We start from the raw sequence: 6,473 nt of genomic DNA, 5'->3' as shown, positions 1-6,473 counted from the left end.
AACTATTCTCGTGTAACAGTAGCGGATGGAAACGCACATTAATTCACATTTTCTTTTATCGATTTTCTGAAATTTTGGGTTAAATTGACGCTACGTTTGGATGGAAACCTGACTACAGATAATGATACTGTAACATGCTGATATCTGGCAGTTATAATGTTTACAATCATAGTTTAGCCTGCTAACATCTGCTAATCAGTAATAAACACAAACTACAGCTGAGGCTGATGGGAATTTGGTCATACATGTATTGGACAAAGTGAAATGTATATTTTTTAACTTGGAGGATTTGACACTGAATGAACTTCAACAACTTTTCTTTATGCTTGTTTTTACTCAGCACATTTGTGAAACCTTTGCAGATACGACCAAAACATATTTTTCCGATTACATCGATAAAAAAACGTAATCCCTGAGGCATTCTGATTCTTTCAAAATCTACCTCCTGTTGCAAATGAGTAAACATAACCTTTTAAGAAGTCATCAGCTCAAATGAATGTGGCAATAAAAAAGTAAAAGGGAGCCAGATATCATGACGACTCCTACGCAGGTAGACACGCGCTGGCCTGCACTCACCTGCAGAGCTGACTCAGGACTTCCTAATCACCAGGTGTGATATATGTTCAGGAATTTCTAAGCTTGTAAAGTGATACAGGACACATGCAAAGTAGGACATGACATGGCATGATACAGTTATATACAGTAGAATATAAAAATCAATACACTAAATACAGTAAACAGTGCATATAACTTTATATAGACAGCCTGCTACGGGTTAATGACAATTTCAAAAGAGAAACCAAAACAAATATAAATGAGAACTCTGTACTGACATGTTTACTGACGTGTTTTTCTTCATAATATATTTACAGTTATAATATTTTAATGGAGAGCGTTTAATTTCCTCTGAGAAACAGTCATATGTGCAGCAGCTGGAGTATTATATGTGGTGGTGCGGTGATCGTAAACAGCGGCATCATATCTGCACTGCAGGACATATCAGATCAGTGTGTGTAGACTTCAGCAGGGCTCTTGTTTAGTCTTTGTTCCGCATTAGAGGCCCCAGCAATGTGAGACGGGAGGTTATCTCCTGCTGAATTTCTTAATCCTTTCTCTCCGACATGAAAACAGTTTTTTTTTAAGTTGTACTCTTCCATCTGCAAACCAGGAATCAACATGTGCAGAAGGTCTATATACTGTACAGTACATGATGTTATTATTCTTCTCTCAAGACAATTTGTACCAGAAGTTAGGAAAGTATCGATCGATTTAATGCTAAAATTCAACTCCCAAGATTTTTTTTTTCGCACTTAAGTGATTTTATTAAAAATTTGGCACTGTGCCATCCGAAAACACAACCCTGTCCCCTAGAAATTGCGTTCATATATGATTGAATTGCGACAACTTACATGTTGAAACGTAATACTGGCTGAATTATTAGGTAACGTATTTAGCAAAATGCAGAAGTGTTGATACTGAACATGCAAGTAAAATATTCTGTGACTACGTATTTCATTTGTTTTCCACCAAAATGTCTCTAGGAAAACGTTTTCACAGTTACGTTTAGATACTGGCAGCACTTGGTTGAGTTTAGGAAAAAATAATGGTCTTGGTTTAATACAGAAAAAACATTTGCACTGACTTGAAGTACAATATGTACTACAATCTGTCATTAACCTTAACAAAACTGCTCCACCTTCCTCTGACTTCAGTGCGATATTTAAATGTAGCGCTTCATTCATTCGAAAAAATGTTGCCGGTGAACATAAACCAGGCATCAATTATATTTGAGAAAACAATTTAGTAGTAGACAGAGTTGTACAGCAGCACTGGTCTAAAAAATTTAATAGTCTAATCAGTTTAAATCTCAAAGACGGGCTGCAAAATTCTGACTTAAAATAGCCACGAACTGTAAAGACCCACTGAACGTGTTATAAGGCAACACAAACAATTCACCTTGCAAGGCATTGTGGGATTCCAGGTGATGCAGGACTGACCAGTGACTCGACAAACTTCGTATTAACTTTATGCAAATTAGGGCTAAATTCACTTGGCAACTCTGTGTTGAGTTTCCCGCAAAATCAACAAAGAAAAAGTGACGTAAGCGTGTGACAGGAAGTTTAGTCTTTACTTGCAGTTGACCAATGTCTGGGCGGGAGAAGAGTGCCGCTCGGCTCAAAGTCCCATAAACAAGCAGGCTAATCGTTAGCTTGCGGGCGTTGACAGGCTCACAGCAACAATTGGCGGAGGTGACGCCATTTGTTTGCTTCTAGTGGGTCTTAATTATGAGCGATTGAACTATCCAGTCCAGTCCAACGGGGAAGTATTTCTTTATTGGACATTTCTGCAGGATATGACTTACATTCATTGACAATGTTTTACAAAAATATACAGCCTTGAGACAGTTAGCCTAATTTAGCATTGAGATGAAAAGCAGAGGGAAACAGATAACGTAGCTCACAATTAAATCAGTTTGTTTCTGGATTAAACAAACACGATGAAACGTGCTAATTTGTGAGCTTTAGTTAGTAGGTGGATTTCTACGGACAAAGCCAGGCTAACTTAGCTGTCTCCCTCTGCTTCCGGTCTTTATGCTAAGCTAAGCTAACTGTTCCCTGGCTGTAGCTTCACATTTAATGTACATATATAAGTGTAGTATCGATCTTCTCATCTAATTCTTGGCATGTTAGAAAATAAACATGATTTACAAAATGTCAGACTATTCCCTTAACTACTAACGTAGCTACCATGCACAGATGTTTCAGGGTTTTGCAAAACCATCTAATATGAATGTTCTGTCTGGAGAATGGTTTGTGTGTTATCATGCTAACTGTAATATGTTTACCTATTGTACTTTGATGTAGCAGAAATAAGGAAAACAGTGTTCTTCCATGTGTAACCTCCTCTGTAAAGACAATTTTGTATTTTAAAATAGCTTATTATGCAATTCAGCTATTTTAACAGACATATTTTTATCTTTACAGTGAAGGGAAGATGGAACAAAAGAGGAAAAGGAGACATAAGAAAGGAAGGATGATATTTTTGATATTTTATGAGCTTGTTTCATTTGTTTCGATACATTCGTCTTAAAAGGAAATATTTGTTCTGCAAAGTAATTATATTAATGTAAAGCCATAGTATTTCCCCCTGAGAAGAAGGAAATTTTAACAAAATGTAAATACTAAGTAAAGCCCTCATACTGTTATAAAGTGTATAGAGGCTGCTCTAACTGCTCTGTGACGGTGTGAAGTAGTCATCAGTCCTATGCTTCAATAAGTCCAGTAAGTTTTAAGCAGCTAATTAACCTCATTACTTCCCCAGTTTATCTGTTGGAGCAGAGTTTCACATACTTCCTTATCACCGCTGATAAGAGCAGTCGTAAAGAGATGAACACAAGACGTTTGTGTCTGTGCGCAGGCATGTGAATGAGTCATATGCACACAACTATGTGCAAATGACTAAATGTGTGTGTGTGTGTGTCTGCACCTGCTTCCCTGGGAGGAAACATCTGCTGCAGGGTGTCAGAGGCCACCTGTCGGACTCGACACAGCAGCCGCGGACTGACCGGCCTGCAGAACTGATCTACTGTCTGCGCGAGCCGAAGCTGCCTGCAGGAAGAGCTGTATGAGGAGAAACAGCTGTTATTAGACCGTCCCATGGCCCGCCATCTGAGACACTTTTGGATTCAACCCCGTTCTCCCAAATGAAAGGCTGTTGTGTCAAATACGGAAGCGAGCATGAAATCTTGGAAGTAACAGATTGGCAGGGTTTTATATGCTGGAAGGTTTGAAATTCTTAAATGCAACTTTTGAAGTCTGAAACTTGGCAAAAGCACAAAACATCCTGAAAAATACAACTTAGTATAAAGAAGAAGGTCGACACTGGACTATTCTGCACAACATTTCTAATTAATAGTATTTTTTAAAACATTCAATTCCATTTTTAGTCATGCTAGCATCATGACTAAAAATGGAAAAGGCTATACTGATGGCAAAGTCGATGAGTCACTCCACTCCTTTGTTTCAAACTGAAATAACTCAACATCTACTGGATGGATTGGCACCAGATTTGATTCAGACATTCATGGTTCCCAGAGGTTGAATCCTACTGACTTTAGTGATCCTCTGACTTTCTCTTACGCCATCATGAGGTTGACATTTGTGGTTTTGAGTGAAATGTCTCAACAACTACAGTTACACAAATTTCCATGACGTTTGCTACATTAATTCATGTCCTCCTTCAAGATGAATTGTAGCAACTTTGGTGATCTTCTGACTTTTTATCTGGTGCCACCATCAGACTAAATACATGCAAAATTGACAAAATTCCCATCAGCCTCAGCTGTACTTAATGTTTATTGATTGTGGACATGGTAAACATTATAAACAAAATGTCATTGTGTTGCATGTTAGCATGGAGACGTTAGCGTTTAGCTCAAAATACCACTGTGCACCTGACCTGCAAGCACGACTGTAGATTCAGAGTCTTGTTAAAATATGATTATTCTCACAAAACGCAGACGCGGCATCCACAAATGAAAACAATTAAAACACCTGTGTGTCATTGTAAGTTTGTAGTTTGTTCTTTCATGGAGGACAGAAGCTGCAATCCTCCTGGATTCATGTTTTGCTATACGAAAAGGTGCCATTTCCCATTCTTAATGTTTGACTTTACTGTTTTAAAAGTCTTTAAACCCTCTTTGGATGAAGTAGATCCTTACTGTACCGCTCAGAAATATGTGCCGTCTCAGGCTATCTTTTTTTTTCTTCCACATAATCAACATGCATATGTTTCGTCAACCTTGTTACCGACATATCAATTACTGTTTGTAAAGGTTTTAAATCCATATTTAGAACAAATCTGATATACTATGAAAGATAAAATCCCCCCTTGTTACACTAAGAGTGTTTGTAAAGTCAGAATATTGAGGAGTTTCCTTGTTTCCATGGATGAATACGCTCATTTACAGTTGTTACTTTCACAGCATCTTCTGTTTTAAGAAAAAGTTATGGAAACCAAATAATAATACCCCAATCCCCGGTCTCTTTTACTTAATATATAAAATGAGTTGATTTTACATTTGTCTTGTCATCTTTATGCCTTTGCGCCAGCGACAGTCGTGGCCACGAAGGAACAAGACATATATTATCAGAAGCACCTTCCACGCCTACAGGTGGTGAGTGATTGATAATGTATGTGGGATTTTGGCTCGAAGTGGTTGAAAAAGTAAACATCAGTTGTTTGTTTTCACCATCCTGACCGACCTGCATTACTACATGACTGAGCATTATATTCCAATTACGTATTGCAGAAGCGTGCAGCTTGAATGTGACTCCATGGAGGACTGCGCCGTAAAACAAAGAAAGATTGTCCTCAGACAATGGCTTGTTCAGTATTGTATGAAGTTTTTTGAGTGTGTTACCACATTAGCCATAAATAAACAAAGGCTCCAGGCCCTGAGGGCAGCTGTGGGTGTGCTGAGCAATTCGCAGGTGTTTTTTAGCATCTTTTTCCGTGTTTCAGTGAATTTCGGGGAATCTGGCAGGAATTGGAATTTCCCGAACAACAAAGAGTTCAGATTACTAGTGTCTTATGTTGACAGAGGTGAACATTTTTGAGAACCTACGAAACATCCTTGTTCTGGACTGTTTGACTGTCAGGCAGGTAAAACTGTTGATGATGCAACCTCGTATCATTAAATCCATGCAGACTTTCATTAGCAGACGTTTCCTTTGTTTTAACATGGAGCTTTTAATTAAAAGATTGTTTCCTAATTTATTTTTATGACTGTTTTGTTGCCTTGATATAAAAAGCACATTACATTTTCCTCTTATCGTTTTTTTTTGGGTTGTTTCTTTGAATGTGTTTTCTGATTTTAAGAGCAAGTGAAAAGTTCTATCAAAATCCTTAACTATGGTGTGCATAATGATTTAAAACATGGACCGGTTTTGGGTCTCATCAGGGCAGAAATGATATGATATACTGTGTGTATTTCTAAGCTAAATGTTGAACAATTTCCATATTCTGCTGTATGTGGTTAAAACATTTTATCCACCAAATGACATAACATTCAGTAAGTAAAAAACTGCAGAAACACAAGTCCTGCATACAGATTAAACTTCAGTAAAAGTATTTGCAGAAAAAAAACGTACTCATGTATCACAAAATCAAAAAGTTACAGTAGTTCAGTTGAGAAAAAAAAGACAAAAAGTAGAATAATTCTCTCTGATTTGAAGTGGAATAAAATGGAAAATGTACCTCAAAAACTACAATATTTGATTAAATGTAGTGTAGTGGGTCTCCACTAATCATTGTCACTTCACTGTGTGTGTGTGTGTGTGTGTGTGTGTGTGTGTGTGTGTGTGTGTGTGTGTGTGTGGTCGGTAGAGGGCGCTAACAGCCGTGTTTCCTCCTCCTCTGCAGCTCAGTGAAGAAGCATCTCAGGTGTCCTTCACTGAACACAATCACAACTC

Source organism: Thunnus thynnus, chromosome 16, assembly GCF_963924715.1.
Source record: "Thunnus thynnus chromosome 16, fThuThy2.1, whole genome shotgun sequence".
Lineage (NCBI taxonomy): Eukaryota > Metazoa > Chordata > Actinopteri > Scombriformes > Scombridae > Thunnus > Thunnus thynnus.
This window is presented reverse-complemented; position numbering follows the sequence as displayed.